The following is a 25140-nucleotide window of genomic DNA, read 5'->3' as shown; positions in this document are numbered from 1 at the left end:
ATGCTGGATATGCCTGCAGAGAAACCATTCTGCCAACCGCGGTACTTTCATATAGATTTTTTGATTCCATTACTGGGGTAACTGTCAGGGCAGGAGGGGATGAGTTCTTTAACTCCCCCTTTCTCTGCTGCCTATCTCTGACACACACATCATAAAAGCTGATTTACAACAGCCTAATCACTTCCAGAACCTCCCCAACCTGAGGGCGGAGGGGACGGGTCGGCAAGCAAGGATGATGAATGAGTTGTCGGGGCAGACGAACTCCATCCAGTAGGGAAGGAAAAAAATTCTTCAAAATCCTAGGGAAAAGCAAAAGCTGTACAGGTGGGCTCAGTGATCTCTGCCAGGCTTTCTCCTCCAGCTCTGGAGTGGAATCAGCGTTGGCATCAACAAGTGAGCAAACACCGTAAATTCCCACACAAGCTGTTTTCCTGACCCTGTCTTTTAGACGCCCCAAAGCCTGTCATTTCTGAGGACATCACGTTATGTGAACAGATTCTTATTTCGATGAGGAGGTTAACATAAAGAAGGGCAGCTTCAGTCCCACTGGGAGGTGATCTTGCTGATTCGTGTTGTGATCTCAGGATAACCCTAACCATCTCGACCCTCCCCTACACAGGAAAATGCTCTGTCAAGAGCAGGAGGGGTCCTGGTGCTCAACCCACAGCCTACTGTTAATCTCACTTAGCCCAAACACAGGCTACTCCCTCGGGGACATGGGGCTGGGATTGTAAACGCTACCTGCTCACTGCAGACATTATTAATACATTAATTTACTTAGGAATAAACCTTCTGATTGATTAACTCGGATTTGTCTCCAGGGTCCTCTTGCTTGCAGAACATGAACAGAATGGCCAATGTGGCCCACCGATGGGCAACAATCATGCTTTCGCCGCTAAACAGGTGTCTCTGTGGTTAATTTCATTCTTGGCAAAGTCCAGAGTCCTGATGCAGATCTAAAGACCCTGAGGGGCCTCCAAGATCACCCACCAAATGCTCTTTCCAGTTTACACGGCTTCAGCAATACATTTCACCACCAGCCAGCTCATTCCAGCCCTCCTTGGAAAGCCCTCCCCTCTGCATTGCTGACTTCTCTTCATCATTAATGTCACCTCTTCAGAGATACCTGCCCTGATCGCTCTTTCTCAAGTAGCAAGCTGTCCCCCACAACAACCAGTTGCTTTGTAGCCTTGACTTCTAAGGTCCCCACCCTGACTTGTTTTCTTAAGTTCATATGCTTGCAGTTGAATGGATGTCCCCTGGGAGCAAGGATCATGTTCCCTGCTCACCGCACTACCCCAGAACCAGGAGTGCTCCACTGGTGCTCAGTAAATATTTATGCAATCAAGGCCAATGAAGCCTCACACTGCCACAGCTAGGAAAAAAGCAGCTACCCTCTGACCTGGAATGGGCCAGGACTTAAGGAACAACCAACTGTAATTCAGACGGGTGGTTGCCAACCTCGGGAACAGAAACACATGGTCACACCTGTCAATCTCATTGTCTCCGGTGCTTCTTTATGCGCCCTACCATCTGGGGCCTCTCCCAATTTTAAAGCTGAGGACCAGGTGGTTTATAATTAGCTCCTCGATCTGCACAAAGTGTTTGGGCTTATTAATCACAGTTCTGGAGATATGTCTAAATTAGCAGCTTCCAAGCCCCTGAGACGACCACAGATCACACCTCAACTTGGGAAACCGTCCCTCCCCCCCTGTGAGCCAAACTGGAGAGCCACCTCTGGGGCTGGGTGACTGGGGGCAATCTTGGAACCTCTATGGACACATCTCTAAAATGGGTATAACAACAGTATCTGAGTTTGGAAGTTGTAGTGCCACTAGATGAGGACAAATGTACTTTTCCTTGTTAAGCCTTATCACAGCTGCAGGAAATTTGTGTTGTCTCTAGGGCACCTTTAACTCCTGGGGTAGTCTAGAACTTCCAAGAGGGCAGGAACGGACTCCTGTTGGCCAGCCCTCAACTGGCTGCCTGGTACTGCGGTATTCTACATGCAGGAAGAAAGCAGGAAGCAAGACCGCAAGCTGCCAAAGAAAGGAAGCGTGCCCCAAGAGTTTTGTACCCAGCCAACTGTAAAGGCAAACAAATGCTTGAAGGTGTAGATCCTATGAATGAAAGAATCTGAGAAAGACGACCTCCCCCCGGCCAGAGAAATGGCAATGTTCACTGAAGACGTGCCACTGTTAAAATAATTTGCGCCGCCAAACTGCACCTGGGACTACTTCTCTACGCGGAGGAAATTCACGTCTTTACTCCAGTTATCTGTGTGCAGCCCGAGTCTCCGTGTCCAATCACTGGCTACTGACAGAGTCCAACCAAATGCGGCTCTCCCAGGTCACTCTCTCCTGCTGCAACAGACACACATTACTTCCCTTGCTGCCCAAGCCGGGATGTGTGCACATGCGTGTCCGCAAGCGAGGTGCGGTGGGGGAGGCGGAGACCGCCCACTCAATTCCCCTTGGGAGCCTGTAGAGTCTGACCCCACAGGTGACACTGGCATGATCACAGGGCCCCAACACATGCTGGAAAACCTGGCTGCAGAATCCCAATCGACTGCATGAGCCATGGAGGCAAAGTCATTCCTTCTCCAGGGGAACTCTGTTTTCTTACTAGGCGGAGAGGGTCTTTTCCTCCCCAAATAATGCAGAATCTGTGAGCCGTGTTCCATGGGGACTGTGAAGCTAGTGGTTGCCATTTATCCTTAGCCCAGCGATCGTTGTGGCCCAGAGCAAATGCCCAGGGGCCGCAGGCTTCTGTTAGCACTGCAGGCCTTGCCCCAACAAGGAAAGGGCCGCGTGGAATGTCGCCTGTGCTCCTCTGTGGTTAAACCGTCTGGACAAAGCTACAGCCGGGCTGCTGTAAGCAACGCCAGCGTGTCAGAATGCGCAATAAACCCGCACTGCCAATGGAAGGTCTCAGAGAAGCCGGGGACAGCGAGAAAAATCAATACCCTCAAAGGATGCCCTGGGTGTGATGGAAGAAAGGATCTTTGCGGTGTTCCCTCCCTCTCTTTATTCGGAGACCAGAAGGTATGCGTGCGCTCAAGTCCAGAGAGAAGACAATGCAGACTTCAAGGTAACGCAGCCCTTTCGCTGCATCTTTCTGTTCCTTATTTATTGCCCGTCCTAGTCCTATCCCTCCCTTCCAAAGAAACTGGCACAGAAGGACAGAGTTGTGTTTCTGCCAAACTAAACGGTGCATCCCCATTTTACATTTCTGTAAAAAGAAAGAGGAACTGCTCACCTTAGCCTTCCAGACATTTAAGACTCACAATGATGATTTAGTTCGCTCACAGTAGGGTTTTCCCTTTCTGACTTTTTTTTTCCTCCCCCTGAAGCAGAGACATGAATAGGAATTGTTTGGAAGAGGGGTCTGCAAAATAGAGCCCCTGGTCCAAATTCAGATCACTACTTGCTTTTGTCAATAAAGTTTTATTAGAAAGGACTACCCCCATACGGTCTAGAGCTGCTCTCCCACTACGATGGCGGGAATGAGCAGTCATGTCAGAGACCGTAGGACCTACGGAGCCTGAAATATTTATTATCTGGTCCTTTCTAGAAACCGTCAACCTCTGGTTTAGAGCCTGGATGCGCCGGGAAGCTGTACCAAGCTTAAGCAACCCCAAAGTCATGAGCTCGCACCGTTTAAGTATCTCAGAGCTTGCGAAAATATGTCTTTGAGGGACAAGCTGATTCAAGTGTGTGTGTGTGTGTGTGTGTGTGTGTGTGTGTGTGTGTGTGGTGGGGGAGGGGTAGTTTGATCAGGTCCCTTGGGATCCTTTTTCCAACTAAGTCCATTGATTTCATCAACACTCAGAATTTCAAATTGGCAACAGCTGGAGAGAAGCTGTCATCTGGGCAGTGGGGTTTAACCACCACCACATGTTCCTCAGTGACAAGGCACGGAATGTTCGAACAGGGCAGGACAGGGAAGGGTGGGGGTTGGGGCTGGAAAGAGAGGGAGAGGGGAGAGGCTATGGGAGGAATTATGGGTACACTCAAAATTCCTCACTACTAAGAGTGTGACCTGTGGCCAGTGGCCATGGCGTCGTACTCAGACTTGCGGAATCCCGACCTGCCTTTGCACTGGAGCCTCTCTGGTGATTCATATGCTCTTGAGGGTGAGAGGAACACTGCGCCAGAGTGGTGACAGTTTTAGGGCCAATCTTCTTAGCAATAAAGGGGCTTCGACTCCAGGAAACCCCACACCCTCAGACACGGATTCAGGGTCTCTCAGCTTTGGTACTATTATCGTCTCGGGCAGGATAATTTTTGTTTTTTCCTGTATGGGGGCTGTTGTGTGCTTCGCAGGATGGTTAGCACCACTCCTGGGCTCTGCTCACTAGACACCAGCAGCACACCCCTTCAGGTGTGACAACGCACAGTATCTCCGGACACCGCCAAATGTTCTATGGGAATAGAACGGCCCCAGCTGAGGACTCCTGTCCGAACAGACCCAGTCCTGGGGGAGCCATAGACCACAGCCTCAGAAGGACTCTGCTCCTGATCTTGCAGCAAAGCTGGGTAAACCCTGCTTCACCCCACCATGCACAACGTGAGCCTGACCATCAGAGAGGCCGGACACCTTGTCCTTCTAGAGAAGGAGTGTGTCCCACGAGGCTGGGCGTGGCGATGTCTCCCAAATCGGGGAACCCCAAAGTTGTTGTCTCTCTGAACTCCCCTCAGCTCACGCACTCCTGAAAGTCTGTCTCCCCCTCAGTGGGTTTGCAGAGTTCCCGGTGGTTCGGGCCTTCACGGCCTTATTTTCCCCCTCCCATCGGAAGCTTGCGAAATCCTGCTCCCTTCCTTCCTTAACTCCGGTCACAGCCTGTCTAGTGGGTCCCGAGGGACGAGCTGGTCATAAGTGCTCACAGTCATGTGTCCGCCATCTGCTCCTGGGGTTCCAGGAAAAGTGCTGGCAGACGCAAAAAACCATCTTCTTCAGGCAGCTGCTGCCCAGAGGGAGGCTGAGGCCGGCTGGTCGGGGGTGGGGGGCGGGGGAAGTGCCCGCTTCTAATTTCGCACCACCCCACTGCCCGCCGGGATCCCCCTCCAGGGAAGGGCCCTTTCCCTGTTCCCGACCACTGGGTGAGACCGGCCCGAAATAAGGAACAGCTGCCTCACAACCAGCGGGTTTTGAAGAAGGCCGTGACCAATTCCGGTTTCCCCAACAACAGAGGGGCTGGTTGTTAGCAGCATTCATCCCAGAGACTTGCCTTTGAGCCAGAGTAGTTGGGAAGTGACAAGTGGTACAAGAGGACTAAAACCGCTTTTCTGGCACACCCAGGACAGTTACCGGAGAGCGCCTGGTCAAGATCAAAACCTTGGGGCAGACGGGAGGTCCCTCGCCTCCTGTCTGCTGAATGGCTCATTAACTCCCTCATAAAGTTACCCCAATAAAGACCAACGTGTAAAAGGCAGTGGTGGGGGGAGCCCAGGAAGTGACATTTTTGGAAACATGCGGGGTCAATTTTAACTCCTACCCAGCTCCGTGGGGGATTGCGGCCACGTAGCCACAAAGGATGCATCAAAAATTCAAACCAGGTGAAGACTGTTTGCCGGGGTTTGTGCTGGGCTCACGCTGACCCCATACTGCTTTCCAGAATCCATTCACCCAGGTCAACCAGCAGACCACACCAGAGTCTGTGTTTAGGGAACACGGGGCAGAAGCTCAGTGGCTCTCCAGCGGCCAAGAGCGGGCAGCCAGGACCTCCGAGACTCGTTTGGTCTCTTTAAAGATTCTAGACAAAGCCAGGTCCTGGGGAGCAGATGCTTTCTGGTGACTACGGAGAAGACGGACGACTCATTCACATATCAGTACAGCTGCTCTAGGGAGTAATCCCAGGAGGGAGGAAATGCAACTGTTGTCCTAGAGAATTAAAGACTGGCTGTACCCCTACTGAGCGCCTGCAAAGAACCCTGTGGTGGTGGGTGATAACTATCCTAACACCTCAAGGATGTGAAGGAGCCAGCCATGGGTGGGGGAAGGCATTCCAGGCAGAGGGAACGAGAACATTCTGTACCAGATGAAGTTCCCAGTGCTCTCAGAAGGGACAGGAGGGCTGCGTCACTGGAGCACAGGGGTGAGGACAGGGAGGCAAACAGCAGCCAGGGGGAGATTTTTCCAGTCCACTTTGGGTTTGAAAGTATCCCTCCCATGCTTGTCTGCAGGATTAATAAAGCCCCCTTCCCCCGAGGGGCAGCACAGGAGAGTGGAGAAGAGTGCTGGCTTTGCCGTTCACCTTCCGGCTCTGGCTCCCAGAGCTATGCCTCCACCGGCAAGACCCGGGCCTTCATGGTGCCTCAGTTCCCTCATCTGTAAAATGGGAAGAGGCATGGACTCCACCTCCTTGCTGGTGACAGTGAAAATGAAGGGGTCAGGACACCAAGCTTAGAACAGTGCTAGTACTGAGACGTCAGATGGAATGTTCTCGCTATCTCTCCCCTCAGTATCTGTCACTTTGCAAGTACTTCTCTCTCTGTTGTCATAGATGAAAGTGCTCGGCATTGAGATGCAAGTTTTTCAAGTGGGTAACAGAGAGTGGGAATAATGTGCCCAAGGTCACACAGCAGCCACGTCGGAACTCCTACTTTCTGCCTTTTATTTGGGTGAGTAGAAAGAGTACACGTACAAGAGTACAGCCACAGGGCTGACAGTCAGAGATCTGACAGACAGGAGGCAAAGACAGAGGGAAAGAACCATCCACACACCGGCGCTTTGAACCGGTGGCCACAATTCACAAAACCCTTTTCATTAATGGATAACTTCCTATTGCATAAATATAAATTACTGCTACGCGCAACAGCACGGGTGAAGGTCAGAAGGTGAAAGACGCCAGACACAGGAGAACACAAACAGTACGATCCCAGGGATATAAGATCAAAAACCGTCCTGAATGAATCCAGACTGTTTGAGGTTAGGACAGTGCTTGCTTTGGAGACGAGGGAGGGATGGAGGAGGGGAGGGGGGAAGGGGGCTTCTGCAGCCTGGTGGTGGTCTAGTGCTTGACCTGGGAGTAGGGCAGGAGTGCAACAATTCAGTGCCCATCCCTGGGCACATTTACACATGTATCCTACCTGCCTGTCCACAAGCCTCCGTCCCCCACTTAGGGGTGCATTTCCCACCCTGGTCAGCCAGCTTGATAAGAGGGTAAAGTCTGGATGAAAGTGGTTTACGGATTTGAGGGGCAGTATACAACAGCCTCTTTTAAGCTTGGGATCCTTACTTCTCAAGATCTGACTGACCTTACACAGAGCCGGGAGTTGACAAAGTGCTATTCTTGGCATAAAAGTTCATGACATCATGTGCGACGGAGCAATGACTGGGATGACGGGGGGTGAAAAGATACAATGAAGGAGAGGTAGACGGTGTGGCTGTCAAAAGGATGGGTAGATGGCATGAAGAACTGAAAGGGTTGGGACACAATGGGAAAATGGATGAATCAATGAATGCATGCGAGGCGATACACGTATAGAAAAAGACATGGCTTGGGGATTTCATCAAGATCTTACAAATTCAAGCTACAAAATATAGTTTTGGGGTAAGAATTAAGTTTTCAAGTAGTCATTATTACTTCTATTGTTCATTTACAACGAAGATAGTCTTCATTGGTGCCTCCTGCCATGTCTGGAGGGGAAGGCAGTGTGGTACCTGCACGTGGAGAACTGGAAAGAAAGACAAAACGATGAACAACTTGCCCAAGGACATGGATGATGAGGGGAATCAGTGACAAAGGCAGGGACTGAATTAGTTCTCCAGACTTCCAAAGGCAGCTTCTTCTCCAACTGCAGCAGGCATGCAAGTCCCCCAGGTGTCTTCTTAAAATGATAATTTGGGTCCACTGCATCTGGGGCTGGGGCCAAGATTCTGAATTTCTAACAAGCCCCAGGAGGTGCCGATGTTGTTGGTCCACAGACCACACTTGAAACAGCAAAGGTCTGGGTACTTTCCTGTATCATGAACTTGGAAAAAGAGCTTGGTTTTGCTTGTTTCTCATAACACATCCAGGAAGGTGTTGATCGCAGATCAACCAGAGGGCTGTTCCTGAGCGTGTAAAGCCCCAATCTCTGGCCAGGGGACCAAAGAACTCAGAGAAAGAGGGAGAGAAAGTACAGCCTTGCTCTGTCCTGTTCTCTACTTCTCCACTCATCAACATAAATGAGGCTGCTAACAACCTATTTCCCTTTTTCTTTTCTTTTTTTTTTTTTAAAGAATTTATTTATTTATTTGGGAGAGGGAGAGAGGAGAGCAAGAGTGTGCTTGCGCGTGAGAGGGCACGAGCCGGGGAAGGGGCAGAAGGAGGGGGAGAAGCAGATGCCCCGCTGATCAAGGAGCCGGGTGTGGGGCTCGATCCCATGACCCTGAGATCATGACCTGAGCCAAAGGCACACACTTAACCAACTGAGCCACCCAGGTGCCCCCCATTTCCCTGCTTCTGATGAGAGCAAAGCCAGGACTGAGTTCTTAGAAAGCATAAAAACACTGAACCTGGCCATGCAAACTTCCCTTCGTGCTCTCGGTCTGTGCCCTTCACTGGGCTTCCTGAGACAGCCTGGGCTTGGCGAGCCTCACCCTCCACACAGATGGCGAAAGCAGCTGCTAGCCCAGGAGGAGCTGGGAATCCAGAGTTCTCCAAAGCCCTCTCTCCCCCCACCTTGCCAGTGGCACACATATCCCAGCCTGGGAATTGAGGGAACTTTCACAAAGTATCCTTTCTGGATTAGTGAGAAAGGATTCTGTATGCAAGTAAGTCTGGCCGTTTCTGAAGCACTTCTGAAAATTTTTAACTGCTTAAGTGTAGTAGGATTTACCATACAGGAGACACTTGGACGATAGAACCTCTTCCCCACCTGGCTCCAGCCTACTCCAAAGGACATATTTTGGGAAACAGTGGCTCAACACTGACTTCCTGTTAAAATCCAAACGTGTCTGCTTACAATTTCTGTCCCTGTCGCTGGAAGAGGGGCACGTGCAGTGGAAATTGAAGCCTAGGGCAAAAAGGAAATAGTCAGTAAAATGGATCCTGTCTTTATACCGTTTTTAAGTTTTGTTCCTCATGGATTTTTGCATGAATTTTGATTCTGAAAATGCTGCAGTGAACTACTGTGTATCTTGATGACCGAGTTTTTGACTCCCCTTTCAATTCTATACCCATGGGAGGGGTCTCATGCATCTCCCCCTGCCCCACACCCCACCGGACAGGCCACTCCCCTTTTACCTTGTTCAAATCTTTTATTTCCTTTGTGAAATTCCACAGATTGTACACTTCCTATAAACTGTGTTTACTAGGGTAGTGAAAAAGTAATTGGTCTGGACAGGGAAGGACCTAGAGTTCAGTCACAGCTCTGCTGCCCACTCCTGGAAGACGGAATAAATCATTTCTCCCCTCTGAACCTCAGTTCCTTTTCTGAACCTGCACTAGAGATTCTCCAACCTTCCCCCAGCTGAGTCTGTGAATTTTTTTTTTTAAAGATGATTCAAAAGCCTTTTTGTCTTTTGTTTCTATTGAGATATATTTGACATATAATCTTGTATTTGCTTTAGGTGTACAACACAATGATTGGATATAGGTATATCTGGCAAAATGATCACCACAGTAAGTCTAGTTAACATCCATCAACATATAGTTCCAATTTTTGTGATGAGAACTTTTAGAATCTTCTCTCTTAGCAACTTTCAAATATACAATACAGTATTATTAACTACAGTCCTTATGTTGTACATCACCTGGACTTACTATTTATCTTGCTAAATAAAATTTTTTTAAAGATTTTATTTATTTATTTGACAGAGAGAGAGAGAGACAACAGGAGTGTGGGGGGGGGCAGAGGTAGAGGGAGAAGCAGACTCCATGCTGAGCAAGGAGCCCGACGTGGGGCTTGATCCTGGGATTCTATGATCATGACCTGAGCCAAAGGCAGACGCCCAACCCAGTGAACAAACCAGGCACCCCCCCACCCCGGGTTTAAAAAAATTTTTTTAAAAAGATTATTTATTTGAGAGAGAGAGAGAGAACAGTGGGAAGGGTGGGGGGCGCGGAATCCCAAGCTGACTGAGCTGAGTGCAGAGCCCCATGTGGGGCTTGATCTCATGACCCTGAGATCATGATCTGAGCTGAAATCAAGAGTTGGATGCTTAACCAACTGACCCACTCAGGCACCCCATCAGGACTTATTTATTTATAACTGGACATTTGTACCTTTTGACACCCTTCACTCATTTCTGTGAAAGTTTGTGATTTTGATTCTATGACTGCAGACAGCTCACGTTATCAGATCAGTATGGATTACCGGGAAGATACCAGAACACAGCCCAATCCCCCAAGGAATGGTGTCTGATCAAGGGAGTAAATGAGAGGGCAAGGAGAAGTCCTGGAGCGCTGTCTGAAATGAAAACACGTAGGACATTCCCAGACAGTTAGGGAACATTTAAGGACGTAGTCTGTTGAAAGAAAGAAAAGAAAACGAGAGGAGAAACCTAAACACAAGATTTGTGTATTTCATCACGGCTCGTTACACTGAACCAATAGCTGGTCATAAGCGGAGCGTGTGGTACCTTCTAGCTTGTGCTTTGTCCCCAGAAAGTCAGAATGGAACGGCGAAGGCTCACTTTAAAATAGAGTGGGGGGACACCTGCGTGGCTTGGTTGGTTGGGCATCTGCCTTCGGCTAGGGTCATGATCATGGGGTCCTGGGATCGAGTCTGTGTCGGGCTCCTTGCTTGGTGGGGAGCCTGCTTCTCCCTCTGCCTACCGCTCCCCCTGCTTGCACGCTCTCTCTTTCTCTCTCTGACAAATAAATAAATAAAATTAAAAAAATAAAACAGAGTGGGGTCCTGACAGCATCTGTTTCAGAGTCACCTGGGTGGCTTCTTTAAATGCAGTGTCCCAAGGTTGGCTGGGGGATGGACACTGGGGAGGGTAGGTGCTATGCTGAGTGCTGTGAAATGTGTAAGCCTGATGATTCACAGACCTGTACCCCTGGGGCAAATAATATATTATATGTTAATATAAAAAATTAATGCAGAGGGGGCACCTGGGTGGCTCAGTGGGTTAAAGCCTCTGCCTTCAGCTCAGGTCATGATCCCAGGGTCCTGGGATCGAGCCCCACATCGGGCTCTCTGCTCTGCGGGGAGCCTGCTTCCTCCTCTCTCTCTCTGCCTGCCTCTCTGCTTACTTGTGATCTCTGTCTGTCAGGTAGATAAATAGAATCTTTAAAAAAAAAAAAAAATTAATGCAGAGTCCCAGTTCCTGTCCCAGACCTACTGCCTCAGGACTTAGGGGAGTGGAGCTCAAGACTACATTTGCAACAAGTGTTCTGGTAGATTTCGATACCTCTTTTAAATTAAAAAACCCACTGCTTTGAAGTCAGATGGGTGTGAATAAATAAACAGGTCAGACCCCCTTACTAGCTGGCAACCTTGGAATTCGGAATCTGAAAAGCTGCCTGTTACAGAACTCTGCCTTGCCAGCGCCAAGCAAGGTGCGAGGAGGGTTCTGTGACCTGCCAAGCCCTGAGCTGCTTTCAGACGCAGGATTTCCAGTTTGTGTTACCTTTCCCACCAGATCTTGGCAGGTGAAGACTGATGACTTAATTCCCCGGCCCCTGTCACTAAGTGTGGTCCCTGTGCCAACCCAGCCAGGGTGGATGGCAACCCAGCTCCCCTGGAAACCGTTCAGATGGCTAGCTCCCGAGAAACCCATCAGGCTGCTGGAGCAGGTAGCGAGGAAGGGATTTTACTTGGTCCGGCTCCAGCTCTTGGGCCATCAGAGCTGTTCTTTGCTCTGGGAGCACATAAAACCCCCAAATACTAGAGCAGATGGGGGACCACGCTGGGCACGCTCTGTAGTCCCCATCTTCAAGAAGGATTTTTGGTCCTACCAAGTGCCGAGCTCAGAGCACCTCCTCTTTCAATGGAAGTACAAAAGGGCAATTGGGCAGTATCTGTAGAAACTTGCCATGTGCCTATCCCTTGGTCCAGAGGGTCCCACTTCTAGGGATTGGTCCTATGGAAAAACCTGAACAAGGACACAAATGATCGTAACAGTGAAATACTGCAAAAAATCCAAGTGTCCAGCAATAGGGGATGTGTTAAAAGAATGATAGTACCCTCACACAATGAAACTCTATATGGCTTCATGTCAGTTAAAGCTATATACACCAAGAGGGAAAGATGAACAAAATATAATGTTAAGTGTAAAAACATATTGCAGAATGGTATGATGACTTTGCTGTTTACAATTATTTATCTGTCAGTGTATGCCCAGAGATAAATACTAATGGAATTGTCACCTAACGGTGGGTGGATGCAACCTGGAAGATGAGTTCAATTTATATAGTACAGTTGACCCCTGTTCAGGTTTTAACTGTGTGGGTCTACTTATACATGGATTTTTTTTTTTTTGAAACAGTGCAGTACTATAAATGTATTTTTTCTTCCTTATGAATGTCTTAACATTTCCTTTTCTCTAGCTTACTTTATTGCATAAACATAGTATAGAATATATTTAATATAAAAAATGTGTTAACTGACTGTTTATGTCATCAGTAAGGCTTTTGGCCAACAGGAGGCTTTGAGTAAGTTAAGTTTTTGGGGAGTCAAAAGTTATATGCAGATTTTTAACTATGCAGGGGCTCAGTACCCCCAACCCCATGTTCTTCAAGGGCCAACTATATATTTCTGTAGTTTTGTAATATTTTAAAAACTATTTTTGTTTGTAACTTAGAGAAGATGACAAAATTACATGGAAAACATTGGGAGCGGGGTGCCTGGGTGGCTCAGTGGGTTAAAGCCTCTGCCTTCGGCTCAGGTCATGATCCCAGGGTCCCGGGATCGAGTCCCCACATTGGGCTCTCTGCTTAGCGGGGAGCCTGCTTCCTCCTCTCTCTCCCTGCCTGCCTCTCTGACTACTTGTGATCTCTGTCTGTCAAATAAATAAATAAAATCTTAAAAAAAAAAAAAAAAGAAAGAAAACATTGGGAGCGACGAAAATTACGTAGAAAACATTGGGAGCCAGTCGCTTTTTACCTTGGCCCACCTCTCAGGAAAGCTAGAGGCAAGATGCTTTTTCTGGGGCTGAAACGGAGCCCAGGACAAGGATATTGAGCACAAAGTCTACCCTTAACAGAACACTATGAGGCACAGCAAAGACAAATTCTACCCCACATGTTGTGCTAAATTATTCGGAACTGTCTGCGATGAAAAATAATCTGGAGTTCACAGGGAGGCACGGGAAATCAGGGTCGGTGGTTCCAGATCTCCAAGTGGTCCACCTCCACCCATACCTTTACTCCAAAGCTCTGAACCCAGACACAGGACGGGTCACCCCTAGGGCTGGTGTTAAGTATGAGCCACAAGGACATTTGCGGCACAAGGTCAATGCTGTACAAGAAGCTGTGTCCTGGTGGCTAAGGCTCTCTAGAAATCCGGCTGCCCCTCAGCAACCGTGTGCTCTTGGACAATTCCCTTCGCCCCTCTTGGCCTCTGTTTTCCCATCTGTAAAATGGAGGCTCATTTGTTCACCAACATTTCATGAATGCCTACTCTGTGTGAAATTGATCCAATACGCACCATATGTCAGACAATGCTCCAGCCGCCGGGGCAACAGGAGTAAAGCCAGTCTCTGCCCTTAAGCAGCTCTCCTCTCAGTAGGGGAGGGAGACAATCAACAAAATAAGTGGCATATAGTGCTAAATGCTACGGAGGAAAAGAAGGCAGGGAAGGGGGAAGGGAAGCATTTTGTGGGGGGCTGCCCCAGGGAATAGGAGCAGACCTCACCCATATGGAATGAGCGAATGCGCGTAACTCTGCAGACATAGCCCCATCCCACAGCATCTAGTGACTAAGGCCATTACTACTAAGACTGCCATTATCACCACCACTGTCTGCCTGCTCCTCTCCTCCTACCTCTGCAGCCAAGTCCTGTCTTTCTAAGTTTTTCTTCATTGGTATTTCACAAGAAGTAGCCTTTTGAATAATTTATCAGGGACAAGGCATGCCACTAAACAATTTTACATATTCATCCTCATTTGATTTTCACGAATCCCTTAAAAGTAGGTTTTGTTACTTCGTTGTTTTTTTTTTTAAACTAAGAGGAGTTTGAGGCTCAGGGAGGTTGTGGGGGTGTGGGGGGGGAGAGGATTTCCTCATAGTTTATATGATTAAAAAAATTCCCCACTGGGGCAGCTGGGTGGCTCAGTTGGTTAAGCTTCTGCTTTGGCTCAGGTCATGATCCCAGGGTCCTGGGATCGAGCCCTACATGGGGCTCCCTGCTCAGCAGGGAGCCTGCTTCCCCCTCTCCCTTGGCTGCTCCCCTGGCTTGTGCTCTCTCTTTTCCTCTGTCAAATAAATAAAGTTTTTAAAACAATAATTTAAGAAGTTCCCCATTTTTTCTTTTTTATTACAGTCTGCAGCATTTCGGGCTTCGCCCATGGAAAGAGCCTCCAGTCTCACAGAGAAGAGGTGCTGGTGGCGGAAGAGGGTGAGCAGAAAGAGGAGAAAGGAAGCAGGAAGGCTGGGGGTGGTCTGAGAGTGGCCACAGCCAATCAGCGGGGCAAGGAGTGCTCCCTGCTTTCTCCACACCCAGAGCAACGGAGTCCCTGCCGTTGGTATGCACACACATGGAGCTTCTCCACAGGCAGAAAGAATCTTCCGGCGACAGATTCAACCTCTGTTGCTAAGGGGAGGTAGGGCCTTGGGCAAAGTCAAACCAGGGATCATCCAGGAGGGGTGTGGTGTGGCTCTGTGTCCTTGATGGGCGGGGAGAGGTGTAGAGTGGGGGAGAGCTACGGGCACTTTAAAGACTTTTTATTTGACAGAGAGATCACAAGTAGGCAGAGAGGTAGACAGATAGAAATGGGGAAGCAGGCTCCCTGCTGAGCAGAGAACTCAACATGGGGCTCGATCCCAGGACCCTGAGATCATGACCTGAGCTGAAGGCAAAGGCTTAACCCTCTGAGCCACCCAGGTGCCCCTACGGGCACGTTAAAAGGCAGATTCAGCCTCTGAATCACTGGATACGGTACCTTCCCCCACTCTGTCGTGATAAGTCAAAATTTCCCAGACACTGCGGAATGTCCTGTGGAGAGTAAACTCACCCTGACCAAGAAGCACGGGGTTATGTGTAGAAGGACAGGACTTGGGTGCTAGGACCCTGGTTCAAGCCACCGGCTGCACTGTGATCCCAAATGTGTTATTCAACACCTTCAAGACCTGATTCCTTGTCTGTGAAACGGAGACGAGATGATACGTATGACTCATGGCGTTATTGTCAAGATGGACTAAGAAAAGTCTATGTTCGTAGTTAACACAGCATCCCACTCTCAAGGCTTCACAGCTGTCAGCTCTGGTTGTGACAGGAGATCTTGGTGGCCTCGGAGATGCACAGCGGGTGGTCTCTGAACAAGCGGGGGGTGGGGGGAGGTCTGCAAAGAATGAGGAACTCTGGGCGGGTAGGGGTGTGCGAGTCTTGTGTGTAGTTTGTTAGAGAGAGGGCGTGCCTTATTCAAAACCCAACAAAACGTGGGAAACACTGCTCAGAGTCAGCGCTGTTTGAAGCAGCGTGACAGAGGACCTTGGTTCTACCAGAACAAGGCAAAACAACAAGCAGGAGGAGGAAGAGGTCCCCTGTCCCAGCCGGCTGCTCTCAGGTGGTTTTAGCTGAGCCCAGGCTGGCTGCTATGAGGAAGGGAAGCAAACGGTGAAAGGTGTGGAAGATGATTTTTTGAGGGGCCTGAGGCCGTCGGTGGACCCTATCCATTTTGGCTTCACATGCTGATGTCTCCTTAGAGAAGAACCCTTCTCACCAGAGAAAGACCTAAGCTTTCTGCAAACTCCTTTTTCTTGGGCACAGTTAAGGGGTGATGTCACCCAGAGCCCCTCTCCTTCTTCAGGAGCTTTTATTTGATGGAGGAAAACACAGAGGACTGGTTACATGTGTAGACTGGCAAACCCCACTTAGCCCATTCACTAGCTACGTGACCTTAAATTCTTTGACTCTTGGTTCTCTCATCTCCAAGAAGGGGACAATCGCTGTAATTTTTCTTTTTGTTATTATTGTCCCCTTGGCTTTTCCACTTCAGTCCTTAGCTACAACAGAATCAGAATACGTGGGTCCTGAGAATATTCCCCACCTCTGCTGATGTGGAAACAACGCACGTTTTTTGTGTTTACCGTGTTAAGTGTCTTCTCATTTCATCCTAAGATGGCTATAGGTGAGGGAATATGGGCTCAAGAAGTTTAGATCATTTGCTCAAGGTCACAGAGCTGGTAACAGACAGAGCTGAGAGTTAACAGGAATCTATCTGACTCTTGAGACTATCACCTTAATAGCAATTTCTAGGGCCTTTGGGTAGAATTTCATAGAGGACAGATGTTCCTAGAGCACATTTTTGTGTGTTCACAAATGAACATTTTCTCCCTTAAGATGCGGTACTTCACAGAGACAGGGCCAGAGTAGGGCAATAAAAGCAGAACCACCTCATAGATCATCCCAGAAGCTAGAAACAAATGCACCTAATGAAAAATTTGGATTTGCCTTAATACCTTCCTTCTCAATCTTGCCTGCTTGATAGAATTACTGGGGAGCATGAAAATATCCCCTGGCCCAAACCAAATGCCAGATACCAGTTACACTGGACTCTTAGGGATGGGGCAGAGGCACCTGCATCCTTTACATTCCTGGGATGATTCCATGTGTGACCAAGACTGAGAAGCAGTGTCTGAGTATTTTAGCATCTACCTTACATCTCACCAGTAGGTGTCTAATCACACTTTCCCTTAAGCAAGACTAAGAAGGCCCGGTGGCCATTGTCTTTAGAATAAGTGTTAAGTATTCACTCTAAACCTTTTGAGTTTGAGGTGGCAAATCCCATGAGATATTGGCTCCTTTTTCCATCTTAGTCACAGCCAGGGGCCTCAAACATGTGATGGTTCTTGAGATTTGCTAAGGATAAGCCTTGGTCACCCCTCAGTGAATGTGACATAACTGTGAATTAGTGAAGGTCTCATCTCTTGTCCTACCACAGTGATGAGACTCTAGAAGGGCAATGTCACACCATAACTTCTCCTCCCAGCAACATAAAATCCTCCTGCTGAACTTCTGGGCCTTGGCCTTAGGGATTTCGAGGAAAGGTGGAAGGACCCAGAGCTTTGAAGGTAAAGTGAAAGCCTTCTGTAATTTCAGCAACATCCACCTGGGAAAAACGACAGCTACTCAATCTTTCTTCTTAAAGACAAACATATCCAAAGAACCCTGGATTTTGTTTTCCAGGGCCAATACTGGCTAATTTGTGCAATAAAAAAAGAAGGGGTTTTGTGAATCATATTTCTGCATAACATATGTTTTCAAGGATTACTGTTTACTTAAGGAAAGACTTTTGCATTAATCAGATTTATGCATTAGTTGTGTGGCTAAGCCTGGATACCTGGGGTTATATGCAAAAGTACTGCGTATATGAAACCCAGGATATGACTAAGCATTGAAAGTAAATGTAAGCGACAGCAATAGAAAGATCAACAGAAAGAGCTCACAGACTTTTCTTAACAAAACTTTTTTGTCTTAAATGGCATGTCCTCCCCTCACGCTCCGCAACGCATGATATTTTTCACCTAATGCTTCCTTGTACGCTTGCATTTGCTTTTCGACTCCCTGTGCAAGTCAGCTGACTTTTTCTACTTTAAGACACCCCCACTAAAAAAGGGGACGAGGACAGTGTTCTCAGAGGGATTCCAGGAGGTTGAAACAGAGCCAGCAATAAAATGTGACTGCTTCACAGCTCTAAATATAGCTCTCTCCCCCTTGACAACTCTGCTGGCCTGCTTTCAGTTGCTGGAACTGCACAAGTTCTCTCTTGCCTCAGGGCCTTTGCATATGCCATTCCTAAGGCCAATAGGGCCTCCCTCCCCTCCCCTCCTCTTCCTGTGCCAGACCAAGTCCTTTTATCTAATTCTTGCTACAATATCACTTCAGACAGCTTCCTGGTCATCCTTTTTAGGTGGTTAACCCTCAACATTCTTTATTCTTGACCCTGCTCGTTTCCTTCATGGCACTTAATCACAATCTATCCGTGTGTGTGTGTGTGTGTGTGTGTGTTCCTACTCTGGCTTCTAGTGGGTGGGGCTTGACTTCTGGGAGGAGAGCGGAGTGCAGAGAGTGAGAGAGGTCAAGGTATTGCCTTGGTTCCCTCCCAAGGCTGCAGGTTGGCTGCATTTCTCTCCCTGAGTCCTTAGTTCTACTCAGCAGCCCTCCTTCATTAGCCTTTAATTACTCTTTGAATGTGCTGCCTATTTCTTGCTGGGGCTCTGACCCCTACAGGGACTGGGTCGGATTCATTCACCAAGGTCTATAAATGTCTATTTATGCTCAATAAATATTTGTTGAATACATGAATATAAAAGAATGAAGAATCAAGATTTTAAAAAATGTCCTCCTCCTCCCTATTCTGTTTCCAAAACAATCTTGAATCGAACTCTAGGATAGCAGACAGATAAAAAAGGGATGTTGGGATTCTGGGTAGGTGGGGGAGACACAGAAGCATGGTCCTCTTTTGAATGGCAACTCTAGAAACCCAGCGTGTTGGAGATCTTTGGGGAATGCCACGAGGGATAATGTGGCATCTTCTCCTGTGTTTACAGTTACGGTATAGGATATTAGGGGCTGGGCTGACAGTGTTTACATCTCAGTGCTCCCAGGGGGACTTCGGGTTCAGCTGGTGGAAGACAAAAGGGGTGGATGGGGGTGGGGAGTAGATGGTACTTCTGTGCACCCACGGAAGAGGATTTAAAATTCTTTTTTTTTGCTGTCGTCTTAGAGCTCAGAGGAAAGCTGGAATAAAAACTGTCCTCGGGCCTGATGTGCTCCATCTCTTACTGGCAGATAAAAGTGTGGCACCCAGGGGCCCTGACTACTGAGGCCCCCACAATAAACAGATTCAGAGAGCAGAGAATGACAGAGGAAGCCATCTGTTTCTCGGGAGGCTCTAATCCTGAGCAGAAAGCAAGCCACAAAGGACAGTGCTCAAGGTGATAGAAAGCCCAGCCACTTATAGCTCACCATTCCCTCAAGGATGGTGAGATCTGGGCTGCATGGAGAACCATCTGAGAACCCTGGGGCCAAGCTGGAATTCCCCCACCCCCCCACCCCCCAGGGGCCCAAGCTTGAAACACATCTGCAGATGAGGGCCTGGCTGGGCTTGTTCCTGCGGCTGATAACAATCTCCATGGAAAACTTCCACTGTTGTCTGTCCCCATTGTCTTCCCAGCTCAGGGCCCAGAGCAGGGCCTGCTTCTCATCCACAGATGGAAAGAACAAATTAACTCCTGTAAGCTGTATCGAATGGGAATTCTCTGAGAGGTTAATTGATGCTGGGGGAGGTGGGTGGGTGGGGGTAGTGGAGGGGGAGGAAGGGAGGTCAGGGAAGCAAAGGCTGAAGTCCAGGGGCTGGCAGGGGCCCTTCTCACACGGGGAGGGCGGGCTCCATTAGTACTAATAGTGTTACACGGGCAGAATTAGGCCACAGATTGCAGTAGCCTCTTTAAGCTCAGAGAAGGCTGGAGACCGAGATCCAGGGGGAAAGGGCTGCTCTTTCTTGCTGCGATCACCCCTGAAGATGCAAACAGCAGGGCTCCCCCCTTTGGGTGTCTGCGTGGGTCTGGACGGCTGACCTTGGGGAACTGCCAGGCATCATGGCCCATCCGCCGATTCCTACACCTCGGAAGGATTTCTGAATTCCATTCGCTCTCCCCTCTCCCTGGTTAAGTGAGCAATGGGCTGAGACACAGTTAAAGGAAGGTGGCAGGAGGTCGGCACTCTGGAGCCCCCTGATAATAATAATAACTCTCCAATATTGAACTTGCCATGTGCCAGACATGCAATGAAGTGCTTTCTGCATACCACCCCATGCTTCACGACGGCCCCGGGGGGCATACATTGATAATCACACTCGCTAGGGGATGCTGGGGGGGTGAGAGGTTTAAGCCACCAGCCTGAGGTCACACAGCTACAGTGGCAGTGCGATTTCAGCCAGGTCATTGTGACCCTTAAACACTAAACCCCAGCATGGGTTGCAGCTGGGGTCAGAGCAAGAAACACAACCGGCTCATTCTACTGCAGAGAGTACGTCTGAAACGCCCCACCTGGGAGGCGCCTTCTCCAGCCATCAGTTCGGCATTCTAAGCGCCTGCCCCGGGAAGGGATGATTTCCAAGGCAATAGTCTAGCCAGGCTTTCTCAGCCTTGGTGCTACTGTCTCATGGGACCAGATGGCTCCTGGTTGGAGGGAAGGTGCTGTTCTGTGCATTGTAGGCTGTGGAGCTGCACCCCTGGCCTCTACCCACTGGAAGCTACTAGCAACCTGCACCCCAAGTTGTGACAATCAAAAATGTTTCCAAGTGGCGTGCCCAGGTGGCACAGTCAGTTGAGTGTCTGACTCTTGGTTTCGGCTCAGGTCATGGTCTCAGGGTCATGGGATCAAGCCCCTCGTCAGGCTCTGTGCTCAGCATGGAGTCTGCTTGAGATTCTCTCTCTCCCTCCCTCCGCCTCTGCCACTCGTGCTCTCTTCCTCTCTCTAAAATAAGTAAGTCTTTAAAAAAAATTGTCTCCAAGCATTGCTAAATGTTCCTTAGGTGACAAACCCCCTACCCCTCCCCACTCACCGCTGCTGAGAACCGCTGACCTAGACCACCTTGCTCACACCGCAGGGGCCTTTGTGTCTGTGTTTATCCCAGGTAAAGGGAATTTCTCTTCTGATCTTCTTACTTAGGACCCAGTATCCAGATATAAAGAAAGAAATTTGAGTTATTCTAGGCTGTTTTCTCTCCTCTCCCTTCCAGCTCTGAGCTCAATCTGCTTCCAAGGAAAAGACACAAGGAAAGCCCGAACTGGATTTTCCTGCCTTTGAAAATCAGCGCCTCCAACTAAAAAGGCAGCCATCAGTAGTCTGCTCCCGCCGGGCTTAGACACCCAGGCAAGGTCCAGCATGCTCACCGCTGGGGAGCACAGAATCCCTGCCAGGGCCAGGCACACAGGCCGTGAGAATCAGAATAAGGCCTCCCAGGTGGCCCCAGACTGGTAACACCCTCTGCGGGCAGACGGGACCGGACCGGCTGAGTCCAAGAAGCAAGAATCTCTTATACTCTGCAGAGCTGAAGAGTCAAGGAGCTGTTCCAATGAAAGGCCCAGAGAACAGGAAGAAATATACCAAAGGACGTGTTCTAGTGCTTTCTGCAAAGAGCGAAATAAGCACGTTTTTGCCCCAGTCCTGGTAGGTGGGAGGGATAAAAGACAAAAGAGAAGACAGGAACTGGGTAGTCCGCAAACGGGGCCATCAGACCCTCAGGGAGCCCAGAGTTGAGAAAGGCTCTTTTCTGGAACCCAGGAAAGGAGTGGAGGAAATGGGTCTGTTCCAGTTAAGTGGAGGGGGCATTCAGCAGGACGTTTTTAAGCTGTTAAAAGTTTTTGTACCAAAGAAAACACTAGGCTTTTTCTTAGTAATTTTGTGTTGGAAGATGCAGACTTTATCTTCTAGATGGTGCCCCTCCTGTTTACTCGGCCTGATTTGTGGCAGCTGCCTCCCAGAAACACGGTGTGCTCTGGTTTTGATTTGGGAAGGGTAGGCGGGAAGAGGTGCCTGGCGGCACACCGCTGGGAACACACACACACATCCCACACACACAGCTACCTGACTGTTCACGGTGATGTGCCTGAAAATTACTAAGTTAACCAACCAATCAACCCACTTCCAATTCATGAAAACTGTGGTCTCCTGGCGCTTCACTTGCCCATCGATTTCCAGCGGAAACAGGCCCTATTTGGAGTCAGAGTATTTTATTATTCACCTTACCTGCTGCCTTCAATGACAATACCAAAACCACCAAATGCTCTTAGCAGGTATCACTCTCTTTCACAGTTAGCCCAGACTGAGAGCTTAAGAAACATACCCTCCATGTTTCAGATAACATGCTCTTAGCTTGCTAAGATGCTATTTATGGTACCAAGGGCTATCCGATGTCAGGGACATCTTCAGAACTTTCTAGAAGAAATACAATCCGATTTTTCTTTTGTCTAAATAGGAGGCTAGACTCATGACTAAGAGAAGATGCAAAAGGGGTACCATCGGCGAGAAGAAACTTAAACCACAGACAAGGCGGCAGGGAGGGCTGCTTACCCAGGCATGATCTGGGTTTCTCTAGCTCAGTGTTCTGTAAACTTGACAGACCTAAGACTTCTGTGGGGGCATCTGTTAGAAATGCTGATTCCCAGGTCTGGCCAGTGAGAGACTCTGTTTGCGGGACTTGGATGGGCCCAAGAACGTGTACTGTTGACAAGCATCCCAGGTCAATGTGATGTAGGTGGTCCCTAGGTAATGGACTGATGGAGGGATGGTGACTATTTACATGAAGAAACAGGACTCCCCAAAGCTGACCCAGGTGGCTTGTACTAGGAAGTGGGGTTTTAATCACACTCATTTCCTACTGCTCAGGAGGCACTTTGTGTCTGGGTAGAGGAGGGGTGATTGGGCCAGGATGGTTGGCACGGAATCGCTGACAGGCCTCCAGTCCCACCAGAACACTCCATGGAGGAGATGCTCAAGTAAGGAGGTCAAGCATCTGGAGAGAAACTGTGCCAAAGTATTTAGAAGGTTTGATTATGTTTATAAGGAAAGAGTGAGTCAAAAAAGTACGTTTTTGTTGCTGCAAGTCAAAGGAAATGTAGATTTCAATACAAATCAGTTTGGGAGCTTTCTAAGGGTCCCATTCCAGGAATATGATGACGTCCATTCAACTGAATATGAACGCAGCCACTAAACGTGATGTGATAAAAGCCATGAAGAGAAGCTAATAACAGAATGCAAATGAAGAAAGTCAGGACCCAGAACATTCAGAATGTCTACAATTCAGAAAAAAAATAACATGCTGATATACAGGGAAAAGATATGAAAATTCACCAAAATATTCGCACTAGTCAAGAGGTAAGAGCTATGATATATTTCCCCCTATATCTTAATTATTCTCTTGTAGCTGTTCCTAGTTGCCCACATTTAAAAAAATAAATCCTAAAATCCTGAGTTTCAAGGCCATTACCAAGTGGGTGTGAGTGAAGTTATTTCCTTTTGTGAGATTCTTTACATTCAAAAGCTCCAAGAGAAATGCACACAGGTCCTTTAAAAATTTACTTTACAAAATCTTGTACTAGTCTGAGGCACCCATCGGCCCCCTCCCTCCACCCTGGGCCCATTTTCCTGTGTTGCCTTTTCAGTAATAAAATGAATAAAATCAGCAAACTTTTCTCTCCTGTCAGCAACCATGGTTACTTATTCTGGGTAGAGATGACTGGCCATGCCCAGGGAGGTTATAAATATGCCTCCTGAATGGTTATTAAAAACCAGGACACTGGAAAAATTTCTCTGAACCCAGAAAATGTCAGTGAGACTGTGACCTGAAGCAAGCATGCATCGGGCCCTCTGGGGTAAGCTCTGTCCAGACTGCTCTGTCCACTGCCCCCTCTCCCTCTCACCTGGCCCTGAGAACATCCTCGGCTTCCACACAGCACGAAATTGACCCAAAAAGAGAAACACAAGATGAACAGATTCTACTGCGACTTTCACTCAGTTGGTTTTCATCTGGGCCTTGGTCTATGAGTCCGGTTCAGAGTCATGAAATACCAGTAAGGGGGCATCGTTTCCATAAGGAACACAGAGAAAGTCACCCCGTGGAACCAGTGAGAAACCTGAATCACACCTTCAACACTGAGCTGAAGGGTTGGGTTCTGTACAATCTGCCCTTGCAAAACATCCCCTTGCTATCCTGAATTCCCCACAGTAAAATCACACATAAATTTCCCCACATTCCCCACATTAAAATGGAGACATGCCCCCTCGGCTCCAGAAAACCATGGCAAACATACATAATGGACATATGACGTCAAGTTCACATGACCGAGCTTCCGGAGGAAGGAACCAGATCCGGGATCGGTCCCGGAGGGATGCAATGCCCCAGACGGTATAGGCTCAGGAGCAGGTTCGTGTGCTGTTTACTTCCTTGCAGTACAATCCCTTTTCCTTCGAAAATACTACCTGGATTCCTCTTTGGGAAGCCCATCTCCATTCTCAGTCCCTGCAGTTTGGATGGGCTGCACCCCATCCCCTAGGTCCCAGGATGGGCACATGACTCAGGATGGACCGAGCAGAGCAAACATTCCTCTGCTCCTTCCACCACAGGAGGTCCTTTAAGAACTGTCAGGTGACGCAAGTCAGGCAAACGGGACCCCATTCTGGGGCTTTGGGTGACACTACCTCATGCTAATGGGTGTTAGCCTGGAGTTGCCCACGGCCATCTCAACCACCACTGGGAAGAGCCCGCCTGAGAACAAAGCCAGCCAGTGGGGAGGAAGTAAGAACCCAGAGAGAGAGAGAGAGATGGAAAGTAGGTGGGTCCCGATGACATCATTTGGGCACCTGGATCCAGCTGTTCCCAGAACCCAAATCCTGTGAACTTTGTGGACACTTGACTTAAAGAAAACAAACTTATCTGTTTACACCAGTTGGGTTGGGTTTCTGACACTTGCAAACAAGAGTTCTGCCCTTCTCATGAAGGAAGATAATCCCAGCGTATTCTCGGTGCTGGCCCTGAGGCCAACTGACAGGACTCTGGGTTTTCTAATCTGTAATTCCAGACCGGGCCACCCATCCTTCCCTCGGAGGGGATGAACAAAGGATCTGGGTTGTGAAATTCAGGAGCATGACTGAGGTGTAGCCGCTCAAGTAAGGGGGGGCAGTGGTGGGGAAGGGGACTTGTGGGGGATGGGGGCAGCTGGTTAGGAGGTTTTACCCAGCCATTTAAATAAAGAAACTGGGGTAGAGGATGCACATCCAAACTATGCAGAAGAAAAGGAGCAATGTTCCTGCCCAGAATTAAATATAGAAATGTTTTGCATTACAAGGATTAAAAAACATTGCAGACATTCTTGGTCAAGTGAGCTGTTCCAGGTGGTTCTTTCAACTCCCCTCCACCCCTTGTTGTTCTCTGGTCCTCTCCCAGTTTGCCAGCAAGGCTGAAAAAATTATCCCATGACTCCCCGGCCATCAGTACATCTTGCACATGCATCTCGGTCTTGCACAACAAAGTGTCCC

The 25140-nt window shown here is 48.7% G+C and overlaps 1 protein-coding gene across 3 annotated transcripts in view; it reads right to left on the bottom strand.

Moving 5' to 3' along the window:
• Positions 1–25140, bottom strand: part of PRICKLE2 (prickle planar cell polarity protein 2) — a 321684-nt gene that overhangs the window by 9291 nt on the left and 287253 nt on the right. The window lies entirely within an intron of this gene.

This window comes from Lutra lutra, chromosome 1, assembly GCF_902655055.1.
Source record: "Lutra lutra chromosome 1, mLutLut1.2, whole genome shotgun sequence".
In the NCBI taxonomy this organism is placed as follows: Eukaryota; Metazoa; Chordata; class Mammalia; order Carnivora; family Mustelidae; genus Lutra; species Lutra lutra.
This window is presented reverse-complemented; position numbering and strand designations above follow the sequence as displayed.